General features: G+C 45.6%; 1 protein-coding gene across 1 annotated transcript in view; it reads left to right on the top strand.

Annotated features, from left to right (window-relative positions):
* The window catches only part of Fstl1 (follistatin like 1), a 50400-nt gene that overhangs the window by 11696 nt on the left and 17426 nt on the right, over nucleotides 1-21278 (top strand). The gene's annotated exons all lie outside the window — the stretch shown is intronic.

Genomic DNA, 21278 nt, shown 5'->3' on the forward strand with positions numbered 1-21278 from the left:
CCCCCCCCCCCCACCCCGTGTTGGGATTAAATGCCTGTACCACAACTACCCAGCATGAGATTTCTTGACAAAAACAACTTTCTACTGACTTTTTAAACCTTCACATTTTCCTTCAAAAAATGGTACAGTATTGCCAATGGCTTACAAAATAGCTACGTAGAAAATTGCTTGGAACCCTTCTTGCCTCCCACCATGTTGCCTGGCCCATGACCAGGATCCAGTGATTCCTGAACAGGTGTTGATGAGTGTCCTGCTTTGGTCCCCTGGCCTTGAACTGTGACTCAGCGATAAACGTTTGTGGCTATCTCAGGCATTGGTGTTTTTGTCTTTGACCCAAGCACTGAAATCAAGTGACTTGTTGGAGTCATTGTAAGGCAGCCAAGGCCAACATGGATGCTTCAGTCCCACTAGTGTGTTCACTGCCATGTCCTGGCTCCTGGCTCCAAGCCCTAGTAGATAGCCAGGTGCTCAATTGCACTGATCTCTGGTCCTGCATAGGGGCTACTCGTGTAGTGCATATGTCCTTCCTAATAAGGGTTCTAGTACAGGTTAGAACTGTGCACATGTATGTCTACACATTTGCATATGAACACCCGTGCACAATGACTTAAATTTCGTCCCTGGGAAACACAGCCACCTGCCAGTGTCTCATAGTAAGACTTACCTCAATGACAAAGTCCTATGGAAACTAGTGTGTATTGTTTCAGTGTCTCTTTTACTGTATTACTTTAATGTCATGTTGTCACTCTAAGCCTAGGGACAGTGCTTATTTTTGTGATTATGAAACTTGACTGCTAGTGAACGAATATGTCAGTAGATCATTCTACCTTAACCAAAAACAGAATGCCTGAGATTAGTTAAGCTGACTAAGTTTGGAGAGGGACCCATGTTTGGAGCATAACATTTATAAGAGAGCAAGAAAATGGATAAGGAACTCAGACAGCCCAGAGGGATTCCTGGTTACTGTCTCAAGGATGCTTGGGTCTTTTAAACCTTAGGGTGGTTTTAGTAAGGGAGGAATTTCTGCTGGGTCAGCTACATCTTCTAGTGAAGCAAATGGGCAGGTTCCAGGTGCTCATTGTGAACGCCACAGATGCTCGCACATGACGCCCTCTTTACTAACACAGCCTGTCTTAAGGACCCAGGGATGCTTCATAGCTTCTTGCTGGCCCAGCTCCATTCACAAAAGCTTCTGCAGGAGAGAGGCACATGCATGCACCAGTTCATTCACAACAGGCCTCTTGAAACACTGGAGCTATGATGCTGCAGTCAACTAGGGCAGGGCCAGGCTACACCAGAAACTTCAGGCTCTTCTGGTCCCAAGAATCTTAGGAATGTGAATGTGCCCAGTTGCTCTGTTATTCCCCCTTTCTTTTCTGTCTTAGCCTGTGTTGCCTTGGCCTTGCTGACAGCTAAGCAGAGAGTCAGATTTCCTGAGTAGGCATTTATTTTAAAGGCAGGGCTTTCTCTGTCTGCATCCATCGGTGTTGCATCTTGTTCATTTAGGTTTCTGCAATGCACAACGGACTGACTGAGGACCAAGAGAACCCCAGCCAAGGAGCACCTGCTGACTTTGGCTTCCTCAGTTCCCTTCTGGAAGATGCAGAAGGAGGAGAGTGAGTCTGAAGTCCAGGTGCTTGCTCAGGTTGGATGTGATGAGTTCAGTCTTCCCCGTGTGACTTCCACACTTGTGTCCTACCCTTTGGATATCAGAGTATTCAAACAACTGACCCGAGAGAGCGGCTTTGCTCCAGCAAGCTCATGATACCCTGTCTCCTAGGAGACTTCACACAGTTCTAACAGCTTTGCAGGAGTGTCGAGATCCAGTGATAGGGGGCAGGGCCCCACCTTTATCTGTACTGCTTAAACACTAAGACACAGGAAAGGGACTTGGGATGTAATACTCTTCCTAATGTGGCCTCATCGAATTCACTATTTGTTATTTGTTATTTGGCTTGTTGAGGATGGGAGACCCTGCCTGGCTTATCTTAGGGGTTGCCAGGGCTGTGGTTATTATTTATTTGTTTGTTTGTTTGGTGTGTGTGTGTGTGTGTGTGTGTGTGCTTGAGTGCCCATGGAGATCAGAGGCATTGGTTCCCAGAGCTGGAGTTACAGGTGGTTGTGAGGCATCTGAGGTGGGTACCGGGGTTTGAGGTGTATCTCCTGAAAAAGCTGCATGCACTCTTAATTGCTGAGCTTTCTCTCCAGTGCCTTATTTATTTATTTATTTATTTATTTATTTATTTATTTATTCTTTTTCTTTTTTGAGATAGGGTTTCTTTGTGTAACAGCCCTGGTTGTCCTGGAACTCACTCTGTAGACCAGGCTGGCCTCGAACTCACAAAGCTCCACCTGTCTCTGTCTTCTGAGTGCTGGGAATAAAGGCATGTACCACTACCGCCCAGCCAGCTCCTTATTTCCTAATAAAATTTCCTAATTTTTAAAAGGGGCCATACTACTTTCAGGACAGTTTTAAATTTAACAGCTTTCTCCTAGAAATACAACTGGGAAGAAGTCTGTTTATTTTTTACAAAAGGACCTGTATAGTTTGATCTGGATGAGATAGGCACTGTTTTTATTTGTGCGTTCGATATCTTATTTTAGGCATTTTTAATCCCCCCAAAAAGCTATGATGGTGATACAAACTCCTATTAGAACAGCTACTATTTGAGGATTTTACAGGTTAGGAAGTTGCATTTCCCCTCAAAATCCCCTTACACGTTTAATCAAACAGAAGGCTCCTCACGTGTTACATTGTTTCACTGTACAGTGGTTTAATTAGGAGCCTGCTCTCCATACAGGCTGTTTTCTTGGTTGGCTGGATTACTTTTGCAGGCGATGCTGTCATTTGGCTCAGTGTAAATGGCATTGTCTTGGAGACCTTAATTACTCATGTTCCAGTGACCTGGGATGTAAAGAGCTCCCCATTCCAAAGTGACAGGTTTTTAATTATAGGAAATGTCTTGTTTCTGCTTATGCTGGGGGTGGGGGGACAGGACGAGCTTTCTGTGGAAGGCTGGCTTTTTGACTCTGTGTTGTGTGTGTGTGTGTGTGTGTGTGTGTGTGTGTGCGCACGCGGGCGCACACGCTCCTACACACAAGAACATGCACATTCATTCATGTGTGTATATGTGTGTATAGTATGAGTGTGTTTGGCTCCTGGGTACCTGGATATTATTATGGGTTCTGGATTGCCAACCTGTAGCCTAGGTGTGACGGGAGCCATATTCAGAAAACCATAACATTCCCTTTAAGGGAGAAACAATGGTTAAGAGTTTCTAAGGCTGAGAGTGTTTAGAGCATGAACTGTTCCACGGTGATGCCTGTCCTGGAAATGGGAGTGGGGTGGGGTGGGACAGCCGGGTAGTCTGGAAGCAGAATGGACACCACTGGGGAGGACAGGGACTGACAGGAGGAGGATGGGGGTCAGGGAAGGGGGAGCAACAGAAATGTCAAAGCTTGTATGAAGTTGCCATAGCGAAACCCAGTGCTTTACATGGTGGTAAAAATGGGAAACGAGAAAATGAGGAGGAGGGGGTGCAGATGGGAAACGCTGATGCTGCGGCCAAACAAATGAAGGGAAGTGCTAGAGTGAAGAATTACTCTAGCCCAGGCTGGCCTCAAACTCATGGGCCATCCCACAGCATCAGCTCTCAAATGCCAGGATTATGTGTGAGCTAGTGCTCCAGGAGCTAATCTGGACAAACGTCTGCCAGCAGAGCCTATCTGTATCGAACCCCAGGTCTTGGGGAACTTGCTTCCTAATGAACCCAATTCATGGCGATGATGTAGCCATCTGGAGCTCAGAGCTTGTCCAAGGGAAGAAAGAGTCTTCTAGGAGTGACTCAGGTTGATGCCATCAACATGGTTCTGTCTGACTCTACTTCTGGATATTTGGGGTTTCCAGCGAAAGCATTAAAGAATTTTCTATGAATTAAGACAGGATCTCGGGGTGTAGCTCTAGCTGGCCTGAACTCACCATGCAGTCCAGGCTGATCTGAAACACACCCAAGTGCCAGAGTTAAAGGCTTGTACTACCACATCTGGCCTATCTGGTACCTTATTTTCACTGTCCATACTCCAGTCTCTTAGCAAATTCTACTACATGCTCTACTATCAGAATACATCACCTGTGTTGACTATCCTCTGTCTCCATGGCCTCCACTGTGGTCCAAGCCACCATCATAGCTGCATTACTGAAGGAGTATCCTAGATGCTCTCGTGTTTCTTCCTATCGTCTGGTCATCTGTTTCTCTATACACCATCCATAGTGGCCTTTATAAAATCTACACGTGTCACTTTCTATGCAATGCCCTTCAATGTCCCTTACTGTGTTGTTTATCTTATGCTCTGGCCTCTCTCTTCCTCTTGTACCCTGTACCACATCACAATGGCCCTTTTCCTGTTCTGGGAGCATAAGAAATCCCATTCTGCTTTGCACTTCCCTTCTGTGAATGAACTGTTCATGCTTCAGTTTTCCGCTCCAGTATTACCAATCATACGAAGTCAGGCTCCTTCTTTCCCAGCTTTCAGTAATCTATACCACATTGTCCTCCAACAATGTGGTGTGAAATGAACTTGTTTTTGTTTGTTTGCTCGCCGTCCTCCTTAAAAACAGAACCCTGTTTGTTTCATTCACTGATGAGTTCCCAGCTCCTAGACCTGTGTTTATTAAATAATAGGTGCCTATGAAGTGCTTGTTGAATTACCCACTGACTGGACCATTGATGAGGCTGTTGTCCTTTGTAATATGGTGTTATGAGCCCTTTCCCGCCAGCCTGGTCCCATAGCTGTGTCAGCCCCAAATAACACAAAGAGACACTGTATTAATTATGAAACTGTTGGCCAGTTACTAGTGTTTCTTATTGGCTAGCTCTGTCTTAATTATTAACCTATAATTACTAATATATGTATTTCTACATGGTCTTATCTTACCGAGAACACCAGACTCGTGCATCTTCTCCTCCCAAGATCACATCGCAACTCCATCCTACGTTTCCGAGAATCCTCCACCTAACTTGCTTCCCTGTTGGCCAACAGTGTTTTATTCATTAACCAATAAGAGAAACATATTTACAGAATGACCTCTGCCTTTTATTGTGTACCCCAATGTCATCATCTCTGTGTCAGTCTGCATGTGTCCCATGTGCCAAGGAAAGTGGTTTGTCAACACCTGCCCATCAACCCTTTGCTTAACCTTGAACATCCTGGCAATGCTGACTTTACTTTATCAAGACACCTGGATTCTAATCTGTTCAGGCCCTAAAGAAGCTGAAATTTTAGCAGAGGCTAGCTGAGTAGTAAATATTTTTGTTCTTTAACTTCCATGTTCAGCAATTCTGGTATAACTGGGCACCATTCCCAGAGGAAGCAAATGCCCCCAGGAGTATAGAATAAAGCGTTACATTCTGTTGGTGATTTCTCTCTCTCTCTCTCTCTCTCTCTCTCTCTCTCTCTCTCTCTCTCTCTCTCCCTCCCCCTCCTGACTTTGTCATTTACTGAGACCCTCACTTTGGGGAAACCCTTCCTGTACTTGTCCTCAGCTGTCACAGCAGCCATGAGCATGATGTCTCCAAACAATGGAAAATCATTCGGTGTTGCCAGATGGGCACATTCGGGTCTCATGGAAGAATCCCTTTATTCCAGGAAACCTTCCACCCCACAACACAGTGAACAGCACTGGATGGAGACCTGAAGAGCAGGCAGCTGCACCTTCCAACCCCCAACCGATCCAAACTCTTACATTTGATCCACAGACCAGTTCTTTTCCTGACTCACCGCAGCCAGTCGCTCTACCTTTCAGTCTCTTTGGGTACCCCAAAGCAGTTAAATATGTGGCATTTCTCCAGGGTGGATCAGTTAAAAAAACAGTGGTGGTTTTGGGAACTGTCCTATTACATGGAACTTGGGATATTTTTCCTCCATAAATGCGGATCTGGCTGCAGCAGCTAAATCAGTACAGCTGCTGTTAGCCTTTTGCATAGAAAAGGAGGTCATTGTTGGTACAACAGGAGGGTCTCATGGGATTTTATTCCCTCCAGAAAATAGAGGGTTTTACTGTGATGGAATTAAATTCCTCACCATCACTCTTCAGGCCTCCTGCCAGCCCAGGCTGGTCTGATTAGCCAGCACATGTCGTTTTTTGTTTTTTTGTTTTTTTGTTTTTTTTTTTTTCAGCTTTTTCTTCCTAGCTGCTTCAAGGGAAGAATGCAAGGCAGAAATGTTTCAGTAATAAAATGCGTGTTTTCAATTATTTAATCTCAGAACACTAATAGTAGTTTGTGTGTGTGTGTGTGTGTGTGTGTGTGTGTGTGTGTGTGTGTAGAGAGAGAGAGAGAGAAAGAGGGAGAAAGAATAAGAAAATAACAAAGAGGAAAACTTGACAAGACATAGCCATCTCATTGTCTAACATGTCCATGAAAGCTCAAAATATGTAGTTTATTTAGCCCTTTATTTATGTGATCCATGTTGTGAGCTAAGCTGCTCAAAGTCTAAACATAGGAAATGAATATATATATATATATATATATATATATATATATATATATATATATTCATTTCCTTGAAAGATTGGCGCATGTGCCATGGCATGTATGTGGAGGTCAGAAGACAATATGCTGGTGAGGTGTCTCCTACAGTGTGGGCGCAGGAATTGAACACAGATCACTGGGCTTGGCAGCAAGCTCCTTTACCCCTGTGTCATCTCACTGGACCCAGCATTTTTCTCATACAGGAAACCATATTGCTGAAGCAACTGGGCCATGGGCACTGAAAGCAGAGCCAAAGTGAGGCTTATGAGCCCACAACACTGGTCCATGTAAGTTCTGGGTGTTTGTTATTTCCATATCTTGTTCCCAGGCATAGCTCAGTCTTCTGCCTTGCCCATATGTTCATATCACACGTGGGCTGCAGATATACATACACGTCTAGAACATTCAAAGCTACATAAAACCTTACTTTACCCCCAAGCTCCTCCTCTGATTCAGTAAGGTCAGAACTGAGCACTGTTTAGAACTGTGCTGTGTAGTGTGAATAGCTTCTTCAGCTACCAAGTAGTTAGAACTATTCCAATGTGGCTAATTCAAACGAGAAATAGCCAGTTATCTTCTTATGACTTACTCATCAGATGAGCCCAGAACCCACCCATCCCCCAAACAGTATAGGCTCTTACCATTCATCTGCCTCTCCCACGGGAACTAGTTGACAAGATCCTATTGCTGAAGACACCACAGACTGCAAGATAAATAAAAACCAAACTGGAGCTAAGAGCTAAGATGAATGCTTCCTTCAGGCTGCCTAGCTTTCAGAATCGGGAAAAAAAAAAAAAAAAAAAAAAACCCTGCTGTTAAAGGCATCAATGGTCTTAACCAACTGTGAATCATGCAAACCCCAATGTCAGCCTGTCAGGTAAGATGGGCCCCACCAGTTCAAGGAAATTCATGCTTGGCACTGTAATTCCTGCCAGAAATCCATAGTTGAGGAGATCTGAGGTCCTAGATGATAAGTTAATATTGTGTAGCTAAATGTACATGACCCCAGACTGTTTTAGAAATATTTGCTTATAAACAGACAAATGCTGCTGTTGACCTTTATTCGAGGGTCATCTTTTTGCAGTGAATGGTGGTGACTGCAGAGGTCCATGGCAACTCTAGGTTCTTAGAGCAGTTGAGTAGCCAATCCTAACCAGGGCATTTATACCACCCTCTGCAAGTCTCAGGGAACATTGTAGAAGAGATGGAGAGACTGTATGAGCCAGAAGTTGGGGTGGAGCTTGCAAGATACTGTCTTCTGGGCATGATTCAGCCATGACAGTCATGATATCACAGCAGCTGAGGTTGCCACCACTGGGCCTGCCTCAGACTAGGTCTGTTAGTAGTCATTCAGTGACGCCAGAGGTGTTCCTTCCGTCCCTGTTCAACTACTAGCAACTGGGAGATGCTGGGGGAAGGACATTCATTGTCTTGAGTCATGTACCCATGATTCTATCAGGCTCCACAGACAATTCCAAACAAGGGTCACACAGCTCAACCTGTTTAAACTTAGTGGATCACAGAGCAAAACAAAAAGGTCCACACAGAAAGGACTTACAGGAATTGGGAGTATAACAGGCAGGTATGGGTGTGAGATAGGAGAGAATGGAAGGAAGGTAAAGACTATCAGAAAAGAAAGTTAATAAAATTATCTTTTAAAAATATACAGTTCATAGCTGGACAGTGGTGGAGACAGAGGCGGGTGGATCTCTGTGAGTTCAAGGTCAGCCTGGTTTACAAAGGGAGTTCCACGACAGCCTAAGGCTACACAGAGAAACCTTGTTTTGAAAAACAAAAGAACAAAATAACAACAAGAAAAAGACAGTATGAAAAAAAATATATAAGCTTTCTTCATACATTGAAATGATAACGTTTGGGAAATATGTCTTAAAATAATTTTTTGCTTCTATTTGTTTTTTGCAAAACACTTCTTTGGGATTTTTAGGAAAGTGGTTGGTAGTAAATAATAGAAAGACTTACTCTTCTGAAGCTAATAGTCGGTGTTTGTTAGTTAAGAATTGTCCAGACAGCTGTCACTTGTGTTGTTTGCTTTTCTCGTCAACAAACCTACCTGACAAATCAGAAAGTTCCAGCAACAACTCAGGGAGAACAGGATTCCTTTGTCACACGGCTCCAGAGAGAGTTCAGTCTGTGACAGCGAGGAAGGCATGGTGACGAGTGGCGAAGTCCTGGGTGCTGGAGATTTGCTCCTGTGGCTTCTTGCCACATGGCCACCAACTAAGAAGCAGAGAAGAGACCTAATCAGGGATGGCCTAATCTTCAGAGACCTGCCTCTAGGGACTTGCTTCCTAACCAAGCCCTACCTATCACGGCTCCATAGCCTTCAAAACAGTGCCACAAGCCAAGGGCAAAATACTCAAAAGCACGAGCCTGGGGTTGGAGGGACATTTCAGATTTTAGCTACTGCATCACTTAGCTGTAGGTCATGGGCTGTGCATTTTTTTGAGTCATTGTTAGAATATGGTGTTTCTATTCCTCAAAACCCCACATAGATGTGTGGTGCCTTGTTTTTCTTTGTGCCTCCAGCACACACCGATAACATGGTTTGGGTGGGGGGGGGAGGATGGGTGAGTGTGTGTGTGTGTGCATGTGCGTGCATACGTGCATGATGTGATGTTACTCCTTGCTTGTTTGGCCTGTTTTGTTGTTTTTGTTTTGTTCTTTTGTTTTTACTGTGGTGGAAATGGAGTCTACAAGTCTCACCTTGGACAGCTATAATGGTCAGAGATTTGTTTGCGTTTAGAGTCTTACCTTTCTCCACGGGAATTGGTTTTATGTAGCTCTTAATTTGTTCTAGAAAGATCAACATTTCTCTAATCAGACTTGTTAAAATCCTGGGGATTGCCAGATTTTCCCACCTGGCAGAGCAGAGAGAGAGCAATGGCTCCTTGTAAGTCATAAGGCTCCCTTATTACCTCAGAAATCTTGGGGAAGTCCCAAACTTGGCAGAGATCTGTACCCCATTTTTCCAGCCTAAGAGTCTGAGCATGAGTACAGATAAATAAGAATGTTAGCCCAGTGGTTTCCAGTCTAGAGCCAGAGTGGAGACCAGGGCCACCACCAGCATGGCTGCGTAGTATCAGTTAGGGAGTCCTATTAGATGGATGGCCAGGATTGCCAGCATCTGGGCCATTACTATAGGCTGCATACTGGGTGGGCCTTACCCTCTAAACATCCTACAATTTTGTAACTGTGCTTGTGGCTGAACCAGATGCTCATAAGACTCAGACTGGATCTATTATGCCTAAAATATAGTCATTTCTGCCGGTCTCCCAGGGACTTTGACCTTTCCTTGCACTTCCTGACCATGGGATACCGGAGCCACTGCTTTGGGTTAAGGAATGTGCAAGAATGTACCCAAAGAAATATCATCTCTTCAGGGGAGATTTAGTAAGCCTCCCTGCTAGGAATGATTAACTACTGGCCACTTCCCCACCTGGAAGCAGTTCAGAGTAGTCATCTTCCTTTGGTGGCAGTGTATGAAATGGGTTATCTTTTTAGAGAAGCAGGTGAGGGGATTTCTATTGGCCGAAATCTAGAAGGACAGGTGCTCCTCACACTCGAATTTCCCAGCATCCTGGTAGCAGAGCCTCTAAGAAACCCTGACTGTTGAAGCTGGGCTGCAAGAGGTAATTTCTAAGGTTTCTCACTGTTCCTAAGTCTATAGAGTGCCAGGTGGGCTTTTTAGTATCTATATGTCCTATTGAAATCTATTCCTCAAGTCTGTAACTGGATTTCTGGGGACGCACAGACATTAGGTTAGAGTTCCTACTCTATAAAATAATTCCCCCATAGACCTCATGATATGTGATTAAGGTCATAGTTTGTGCCTGCTGCCTGACTGGAGCTACGTTGTCACAGTGGATAGGGCAGATGGCTGAAAGCCACATCCACAGACCCTTTCCTGCTTGTCCTGTATCACTGTCTTCTCAGAAATGCCGACTGTCATAAAACAGAAATGGAGTTTGTGGCCTCCTGGCCTGACCCTTAACCCGGGATGCAGAAACAGACCACGCAGAGAACTTTGTTCTAACCACTCAAAGCCCCCTTTCTTGGGATGCTCCTGAAGGGAAGCATCGGCTCACGTTTAGCATCACTGAAGGAAACTAGATGGGACCCAAGAGCCTGGAGGCAGGCAAGCTGGAGGAGTACCACCTGCCTCAGGCAGCTCCGGGGAAGACTATTCCTGGGGCTCCAGGTTTCTGCTGGCCAGCAGTTTCCATGGCAACACAGTGTCTGAGCACTTCTAATTACATCTGTCTGCTTCTCCTAGAACCCTGCTGAGCCACACACATATGGAGACTTCATTTAGTTGGGAGTTTCTGAGTTTTAACCCCTTCGGCACTTTTAGACTAGAAAAATAATTGTTAGATTGGGAATCTTGACAGCTGTTTTGCAATCACAAACTCACATACCCCCCCCCACACACACACACACAAAGGGTCTCAGGGCTCTGTCCCCGTTTTTAAACTGGAGACTCATGCTGCCCCACTACATCAGGACTTCTACTTCCATTTTGTTCAGCATCTCTGACCTCCCTGTTATCCCTATTAGCCCCAGCCCCAGCCATTGACAGAAGGTCTTAATCTTGGTTGGGTACCCAGTCCTAGGGAAAACACCCTCCATATGTCTAGCTAAACACCGGCCTTCCCTCCTAATTCTCTTTCCAGTAGAGTACAGTCCTTTACCAGGATAGCACATGAGCCAGAAGGGGGCGCTATGAGACCCCCCCCAATAGCCAGGAGACCCACATGTTCTGCCACAAAGAAGGGGCAGAGCAAGGCAAGTATTGTTTCAGGTCTACGCTTATCAAGCAGTCCATTTCCTCTTACTTGCTAGGACGATGAAGGAGCAGGGTTCCTAGGAAGAGGTCACCAAACCACTGCCCCAAGGAACCAACACCAGCCCACTTTTTCTCTGGTCTTGTCTCCCTTGCTTCTCTTTGCCTCTCCTTCCCCCATGATGAGGCCACCAAGGTGTCGGGCTGCTTTTACCCTGCCTGAATGTGTGCCCTGTGGTCCCTCCAGGAAGTTCCACTTCTTCCTCCTTCCTTCTGCCCTTTCTTATTCGTTCAGCATGCCTCAGCTGGAGCACACATGAGTCATAGACAGAAGACTTGACTGAAAGCCATTTCAGCCCTCCTTTGCCTCCTCAGCGCACATGCGCCCATAGAGGCACACACCTACTGTCAGTGTGGACCTCAGACAATCTCAGACTGGTAAAGTCCCAGGCTGAGTGCCAATGGTCAGGTGGAGAGTTGTGGAAGAACCCACCCCTGGGTCGGTTCTAGGACAGCAGTTGGTGCTGTCACTGTGCTTTCCTGCCCCAAAACAGAGTGATGCCGCCCAAGTCTGCCTTTTAACTTAAGGTTGATTGAGTGATGTGGATGATGTGCTAAGGCCCATAAAGGACACCAATGCTTAACTTTTGTCCCCTAGAAGGTTGTAGCTCAGCTGGAAAGAAAAAAAGTATACACAATCGATTTAAAAAAAAAAATTCAAAATGGATTCATGCAAGGGAGAATTGCAAGTCAGACGAGGAAGGGAGAATTCTCGTAACAATCAAAAAGAAAGGCTCATTGAGGAGAAAATTACACAGTCTGAACTAAACCATGAAGGACGGGAAGAATTTAGGGAAGCCAGACCATAAATCAGACTTCCCAGATGGTGATAGTGTTTTTTAAGCTGGTCTTGTGGGACATTCTCTTCCCATCTGAAGGCTAAAGAAGCATCTAGCAATATCTCATAGGACCGACATTTTCAAAGGGTAATGAGCTCTCATTTCAACTGGAGAAACCCAAGAGCCCAAGTTTGTGCCTTTAACCTGTCCTGGCCACTTACTCTACTCACAGGTCCCTCTCCCTAGTCTCCAAAAGAGCCAGTAGTGCCAAGGCCACATTAAACAGTGAAGTCACTCAAGAGAGAGGGAAAGACCACGTGCTGTGGACTTGTTAATATGTCTAAGTGAGGGCTGGTATATGAGAGTCAGGCAGCCAAACTGCATGGGAACCACTTTACAGGATGATGGCTTCTCTTCAGAATAGGGGAGTGTGGTCGTTTGAATAAGAGTGCCCCCCATAGGCTCAGATATTTGAATGCTTAGTCACCAGGGAGTGGCATCATTTGAAAGGATTAGAAGGATTAAGGAAGAAGTATGTCCCTCACTGGAAGTGGGCTTTGAGAGTCTCTCTGGCAGCTTAAAGACCAAGATGTAGCTCTCATCATCCTCTCCAGCACCATGCCTTACACCATACAATAACAGACTGAACCTCTGAAACTGTAAGCCAGCCCCCAATTAAGTGCTTTCTTAAGAGCTGCCTTGGTCATGGTGTCTCTTCCCAGCAGTAGAACCCTGACTAAGACAGGGAGTCATATGCAAATTTGGGTAATGGGATGAAGCTGCATGTAGGGGTAAGAGATAGAGTACATTATTTCTCAATCAAGGTAGCTACTGTGGTTATTTTACCACAGTCAGTTCCTTCCCTGGCAATGTGTGTTGCCAACAACTACCACCCAGGTATTGCTGGAATTGGCTAACAGAGCAAGATGCCTCTTGGTTTTATCCCTCTCCCTCACACCCAATCAGAACAAAGAATTCTGCATTCCACTCAGAATTCTGAAGAATGAATACTAATTGGTTTCTAGCTGGGAAGGTGGAGGGTCAGCTTGCTGGGGATGGAGGGCTGAGAGCAAGCAGGGATGTCGGTCCAGATGTGGCTTTCTCTGTAAGGGATGGATGCTTCTAAAACTGGCTGTCTGGGATGCTCAGTCAGCTGTCCTGGAGCCATCACCACTCAGAATTGAAGAGTATTGGGGATTTAGGTGTGGGGGATTGTGTTTTTTTTTTTTTTTTTTTTTTGTTTTTGTTTTTTTTTTTTTTTTTTTGCTTAAGAAACTCCCAATCAGCCATTTTTCTTGAACTACATGTGGAAATAATTAGGGCATGAATGCGGAGTAAATGTGAGGCCTGGCAGCGCAAGAAGCATATTTCAGTGACAGGTTCTTGGCAGGAAAGGAGGCTCTGAATCGCCAGTGAATTTCCGTTAGCCATTTTCCCTTTCTTCCCCTACTCTTTTTTCATACAAGGCAAACATAAGTAGAATTAAAACTTAATTAGTAGCACTCAAGTGGAGTAGAACGTTCCAGCAGTTTCCTCACAAGTGAACTGAGCCCAGTTGGTACCCATTGTTGTTTTTGCTTCAGGTGAATTGGGGCTACATAATGAGATCCTACCTCAAAAAGTCTGTAGAGAACCCTTCTCTTAGTAGGCATTCCAGACATTCCTACTTGAGAGATAAACATTTGGTATTCAGGATCCCATAGCGTGGTACTAGTTAATGGAATTCAAACAATATAAGGGACTTGAGCATCACATCCAACCCTTGCATGTCATAGATTGGTAAACTGAGGCTCAGAGATGTTAAGCCTTTTCCCTAGGTCACACCATACTGGAGGCAGGTAAATTTCTGGGGTCCTGCTTTGGGTCTGCCTCTTGGTGACTGTTTCAGAGCTGGGATGCTCTCACTGTCTCATCCTAGCATCGACCAATTCACTTCTCGTGCAATCGTATTCATCTTTGGAGCACTCCCCAGTTTCATGAATTGCCCTCCTCCACTTTTTTGGCTGCTTTACTTTCTGAGCCCTTGGTCTGAGCAGGCAGAGAAATGAGAGGGTCTGCAACCCTGCCTGTACTGTGCTTGCCAAGCCCTGTACCCTGGCCTAATACTGCATTTGCCTGGAGGCAAGTTGTCCTTTCTGATTGCAGAGACCCCTGGTGGACTGATGGGTGCTTGGACTCTGTTTCCCATTTGGCTTCCCCTCCCCAGCTGTCCTTAGCCTTCCACCCCACCCTTTCCGCCTGAGCCCATGTGTTTCTCTTCCCTCTCACTCCTACACAGATAACATCCAGATGTGCATCTCTGTCCCTATTTCTAGCCGTCAGTGGGATATCCTACTGTCTGCTGAGACTTGAGTTCATACCTGACTCGTCACTGCCTACCTTGTGCTCACCCTACCCTCTTGCCATGGCTGTATCTCTGCAGACATTCCTCTACCTGCTGGTCCCCCAAAACCAAAGGCCTCCACAGGTTTACTCCTTCCTTCCCCTACACCCACTATATTGCCAGACCTAGATATTCTTTAGAACGTTAAAGATGTCTTTCAACCATATCTCCTCCCATGAGGAAGTCCCTGTGTGCTCCCAGTCCTTTCTTCTCTATTTCTCCACATGTCCATAGGGTTTATGGGTAGAGCCTGCTGTCCTGCCGGAGTGGTATGAGCCCCATCCTCAGAGTGGGTCCCTATTTGCAGCATTGCAGGCATCTACCCGCCAATCTGACCACCCAGCTGCATGAGAAAGCTCACGAGGATGGAGGTCAGGTCCTTAGTTCCTTTTAGACTTATGCTATATCCCTTGTTCCATGCTGGTCACAAACTGTTATCTTGATTAGTTTTTTCTTCGTTTACTTGTTTTGAGGCAGTGTCCCTTTGTTTCCTAAACTAGCATGGAACTCGTACACTCAGGAGATCTTCCTTACTCAGAGCTGGGGGTACATGTGTCCTCACCGCCATGTCCAGCTGGGTCTTCGTGATAAAGCCCTGGTTGGCTTGGAACTCTATGTGGAGCGGGCTGGCCTAGAACTCAGAGAGATCTGCCTGCCTCCCAAGTGCTAAGATTGCAGGTGTGCTCTACCAAGCTCTGCCACTGTTATAATCTTTAATTAATATGAGCATTCATCAGTTTTAATTTTAAATGTTTAAATGATTTACTTCCCTTATTTGAAGAAACCTGGAAAACTATGTCTATGCCCTACATTGGCTATTAAAGTAGACAAATCTTCAGCCGAAGAACAGAAAATGAATTTCTTGTGCAAAACTACCAGGATAATTTGGAATAGTTAAGTGTTCTATGCATGGCAGTTTCACCTAGGCTTTCTAAACTTTGATTGGTATACAAAGACTTTATGTATTTGAGGTAAACAACTTGATGATCTTTACATCCGTATTTTTAGCTGTGAGCCTAGCCTAAAAGTGGCTAAACCATCTCTCCAGCCCAATGTATTTATATTCATATTCAATCAAGCTAATTAGCACATCTGTTACCTCTGAGAAGTGGTTACTATTTTGTGCATGCCCTGGGAAGATTTAAGATCCCTTTTCTTGGCAAATTAAAAATAGTCATTACAGTATAGTTTAAATAAATAAAGAAAGAAATAGTCTGCAGAAACTTCTCAGCTTGTATAATTGAAACTTTGTATTCCCAAAAGCCATTTAATGTGAAAACTGTTCCCTGAGAGTGGGTCTTCGGGAAGCCAAAGTAGCCCAGCCACTTAGTGCTTGCCTGCCTGAGACAAGCCATGTGTGCACAGGCTGTTCTGCAGGACTTTGGCAGACTGACCAGGGCCCCAAACCATTGTTAGAACGGTCTTCTTTAAGAAGGAAACAGTGAAGTGAATGGAGAGAGAGTTGGGTAGCCCTGGATGCTAAACTAAGCATCTATTTCAGTGCTTTAACCGGCTAGATCCCTCCAAGAACCCTGGGCTCCATTTTACACTCACAGTCACATGTTCTCACAGAAGGTTCCCAGCAAGCATTCAAGCTGTGGGCCTTTCAAAACCCACCTGTGGCCCTGGAATGTTGAACTTGAGGTAAGGCATTGGCTGGGAACACACACAGGCCAAGGACACTTAAGCATGGAGTTGGCATGGATGCTTTGTTTACTGCCACACCAATCAGAACGACTGATGTAGAGCATCTCTCCCCTTCCTCCTCTCCAGTCTGTGGTGCACTGGCACGTTCCTTTTCAAGGCAGGGTGCAGAGACTGCATGGGGTCATGGGATGGATGTTCCAGCTAGATTTTAGCAGCTGGAAGAGGTTTCATTTTCTCCTTCACACTCTCTGGCTTCACTATGGGCTTGCGCTCCGGGAGGACTGTCTGCGCAGTCCACTCGTGTGGCAGCCCCATCTCCCCAGTTCTGTGGATCCATTTGTCCCCAGCTCCTTGGCACTCTACATTGGAGAGGCCCTGATAGTCTCGTGAAGCTTCCATGGCTGATTCTGGCAAAGCAAGGAGAGCCCTTCGCCTGTTAACAAAGCCGCTCTATTACAGGATAGTGGCAAATGGGGCCCGATACCCACCTTGGCAGGAAAGGACAGAGTGAGGGTGGGGGGGAGGGGAGACTAGCAAGGGGAAAGAACTAAGATGATGCTAACCCAGTTCCAGTTAGTGAAGCGATGCTGCATTGAGCTGACATTTATGGCTTTGCTTATAAACTTCCATCCTTGCCAAGGCACATGGTTCCTGCAGAAATTGTTTTACTTCGCAAGGCTTTTTTAGAAACATTTCCATGTGTATCGTGTGCTGTTCGACCCAGACTGAAACTCAAAATCACCTCTACTGGTTTTGCAGTGACTTCCTTTTTCATTGCTTGCAACAACAAAACATCGTGGCAAGTCCGTAAGACCTTGGACTGAAGATGATCTGTTTCTTGGCTTTGTTTGTAATGTAAACAGAGGTAGTGGATCATTGGAAAGAGGCTGGAGTTGAAAGCTGGAGGCCAGGCCCAGTGTATAGTGTCCTCTGAGGGCAGTCATCATGCCAGGATCTCAATTCTGGAAGAGTCCAGAGTAAAGCTCCTTCTAGAGAGCCAAAAAAAAGATAGGAAGATAACCTACCAAAATTGCCAAGTGGTACTTACGGGCACTTGTTGCCCTTCCAGAGGACCAAAGTTCAGTTCCCAACACCCATATTTGCTAGTTCATGGCCCTATAACTGATGCAAGCCGCAGGGCTTCTTCTGGCATCCTTGGGCATCCACAGCATATCCTCACATAGGATGCACGCACACACAAATGCATAAATAAAAAATTTTAAGTTTAAATTGATTTGAAACTCACTGTGTAAGCACACTGAAGCATTAACATGCAAGAGCTGACAGAGAAAGTTTTCATCTGGTAAAAGGCAGAACTGTGGGGCATTCGTTTGCCAAGAGGAATTTGTAGTGTGAAAATTAGCCATGAGACTAACTCTGCAGAGTCTAGCTTGCCACTCACATCCAGAAAACACCATGGAGACAAGGCAGGAGTAAAAGGAACGAACCAGAACTTCTGATTGTTTTTCCATTTGGAGGCTGTTCATGTCAACTTGTCACAAGCTGAGGTCGTCTGAGAGGAAGGAACCTCTTTAAGAAACCATAGATCAGGCTGTAGGCAAGCTGTAGGGTGTTTTCTTGATTAGTGATTGATGTGAGAGCTGGCAGCTCATTGTGGGTGGGACCACCCCTGAGCCGGTAGCCCTGGGTTCTATAAGAAAGCAGGCTGAGCAAGCCATGAAGAGCAAGTCAGTAAGCAGCATCCCTCCATAGCCTCTGCATCCTGCCTCCAGGCTCCTGCCCTGCTTGAGTTTGTGATGTCAATTTAACTCTTTCCTCTCTAAGTTGCATTTGGTCACGGAGTTTCATCACAGCAATAGTAACCAACCCTAACTAAGTCAGAGGCAGATATTTTGTTGGGATTATTATTGTTGTTGTTGCTGCTCAGGGGGGTTGTTTTGTTTTGTAGTTTGGGGTTTACTTGCTGTTTTGAAGAGAATCTTGTTATGTATCCCACAAGAAACCTCAATGTCTCCCTGCCTCAGCCTCCCAGGTGCTGGGATTATGGGCATGTACCTTCATGCCCAGATGTTTTGTTGATTTTTAAACCTATATGTTGGTGTTCATGCTTCATGAATATACCTCTACTCACACCTAGTCCATCACACTCATGAGTACATTCAGATCTGTGTGTCTGTTCACACTTTAGACCCTGAATAAGCCAGTGTGGTTAACAATCTCTGAAATCACTATGATTGATGGTAGTGCACACATTTCTACTTCATTTCATTTCTACTTCATTTGCAAGAACTGTTTCTACCAGGCCTAGAAACCAGCCCCGTTTGCCCTCAGCACCCTCCCTCAGCCTTACTGGAGAAGGAACACAGAGACTCTGGGACCAGATCAACTTGTGTTCCTTTCCTGAATTACCTGCCACTGGTGGACCATGGAGCTTTTCTGAATCTCAAACACCCCTGCATCTGTTACATGCAACTGAAAATGCAAGACACACAAACAGAGACAATGGGGACAGGTGTCTGCAGAGCCTCGCTCAGCTGCAGGTGCTGAGTTAGCCTCCACACTCAGTCCTCCAGCCCCTGGCGTCAGGCCTTTGCAACCCCTGACTAGGTTACTGTTATAAACCAGCTGCTCTGCCAAAAGTTACCTATGTCCCCAAGCAACTTTCCAGGAGCCTTGGGGTCGGCTCTGACCCTTTGACTCCCAAAGATGAGTGGCACAAAGAGACCACACTCCTCTAGAGAAAATGCCCTTCGTTGTTGACCTTGATTTCTGTAGTCAAGTATACCCGTGAGCGAGGAGAGGAAGGGCATTGAGTGCCCCAGGATAGACAGCCCCTGTCACTGTCACGTTCCTGTACTTCTCACTGGGAGGACAGCTGGGTAGAGCTGCAGCAGCCAGGAAGGCTCTTCCGCATTGCGGCTCTGGGCGCTGTGAGACAAAGAGAGAGATTGCCACCTATTGACAGACATGTCACCTGCAAAGAGAATGCTTGTGTAACTAGCAGCTCCCCCATCTCCACGCTTTCCACCAGAGAGGACCGGGAAGGATGGGGACTTGACAGTCCAAGGTGACAGTGACAGCAATTCAGTGGAAAACTGATAATAAACCACCCACTGTCGTGACAGCCACTTCCTGTTGTATAGCACACAGCATGTCCCATTTAATCCTCAGCACAATTCTAACCATCAATTTTTCATATTTGCACCCGAGGAATAACATTTCAAGAGACTCCCTTTCGCGTGATGGTGGCTGTTGCAGACATGGAAGAGGGTTGGATATGAGAGTCAGTATCAGATCTCAATGCCTCATACACTCAGTACTGCCTGCTTCCGCCTCCTATTGTATCACCCATATCCCCGCCATAATTTCTCTAACCATAAGTCACGTGGACTTAAAAATAAGCCAAATACAGAAGAATTGCTTCCCTGTGGTTGGAGGAGGAGCCAACTCTGTCTTTTTGTACTGGGCCTCTAAGATCAGCTTCCTCACCTGAAAGATGGGGATACTATGACATCAGAATTAGGGACTTAGAGTAGGTAAGTAGTAAGTCATTCTGCAGGATGTCTGGTGTTTATGAATGGGTGCTTAGTCACCTGTGAGCTGAATACAGGCTTGGGGGGGGGGGGCTTAGGCAAATTATTTGACTTTTGGAGCCTCCGTTTCATTTGTAAAATGGAGCTTATTAATATACATGTTCTTGTTGGGTTAGCCATGCAGTAAGGTGAAATCGTATGTATGGAAACGTTTGCAAGTTTTAGTTGCACTCTTCAAACATTAGTTCTTAGGGTGTAAGAAAAAGGTATGCTTCTCCAGATATATTTTTGAGAACTACTACTTTCTGCAAGGACTTGAGTTGAATTCAGCCTTCACTTTCTGCAAGGACTTGAGTTGAATTCAGCCTTCACAGATAGCTTTTATTTGTAGCATTTACCAAAAAAAGGGGTGGGTAAAGGCACTTGCAGACAAGACTGACAACCTGAGTTCGATCCCTGGAACTCACCTGATGGGAAGAGAGACGCCACTCCCACAAGTTGTCCTCTGACTTCCACACATACCCTGCCAGGGGCACCCCTCCCCAACACAAATTAATACATAAACACACACATGAGACCAAATGCTCTAAACACAGCAGACTCTTCTGCAAGCAGCCTGCAAGCTATTCCCATTCATCACACTTTTTTTGGATTATCTATTTAGTCTTATTCCATAGATGAGGAAATGCATGGCTTGAGGGATCAAAGGGACTAATTAGGGACATGGGGTGGGGGTGCCTTGTGAGTGCAGACATGCCCATGCTCACTTGTGTGCATTTGTGCATCTCTTGCTCATTTGATGGCCCACGGGTTAAAGTGTTCAGGGAAGGGAAGAGGCCGCCCGAGTTATTTACAGCAATCAGCAATTACTTTTTCTCTTTCCTTCCAGCTTTGCTTTGTCCTCTGAGGTACAGCTCCCACAAGAGGGAGGGCCCTGTCTGTCTGGGGAGTTTGCTGACTATTCCCCCACCCCAGTTTCTGAGACAGAGATCTAAATCGATTCTGAGGATTGCTTCATCTTGGCTTCGCTGTGTGCCAGCGGTTTTGAATTCTCCTTAGCAACATTTAAGGGGAAAGAAAAGGTTTAGCAACAGTATGTAAACCTATGAGATGTGGAAATGCAAATGAGTTCTAGACAATGCTAGCCCCGCATGGCAGGCAAAGTAACTTATGGGAGGAAAAGAAAACCTGAAGTTTGCAAAGTAGCCTCCAGGTGGCAGCAGAGCAGCTATTTTGGACCCGTCTCAAGGATCTCACACCTCAACTTTTTTTATACTTCGGTTTTTGGTTTGGTTTGATTTGGTTTTGGCCTGTTCTTGGTTTCCCGTTTAAGAAATATTCTGTTATTGTGGGTATGAGTTCTTTAGACGACATGGTAGGCATGGGCTAGAAGCATGAACTTTGCTTTTATCCCAGTCATCCCTAGGCTTCTTCCCTTTGTTGTTTTGTAGCCAGCACCAGGCCTGGAAACTTGGAGAGCTCAGCCTGCTCAGCCTAGATGAGGACAGGGCCTGGAGGAATCCCGTTCTCTGTTTATCCACACTGCTGCAGGGCTGAGTGGTGAGAGGGGTGGGGCTGGCCCTC

This window comes from Phodopus roborovskii, unplaced genomic scaffold, assembly GCF_943737965.1.
Source record: "Phodopus roborovskii unplaced genomic scaffold, PHOROB, whole genome shotgun sequence".
NCBI classification, from domain to species: domain Eukaryota; kingdom Metazoa; phylum Chordata; class Mammalia; order Rodentia; family Cricetidae; genus Phodopus; species Phodopus roborovskii.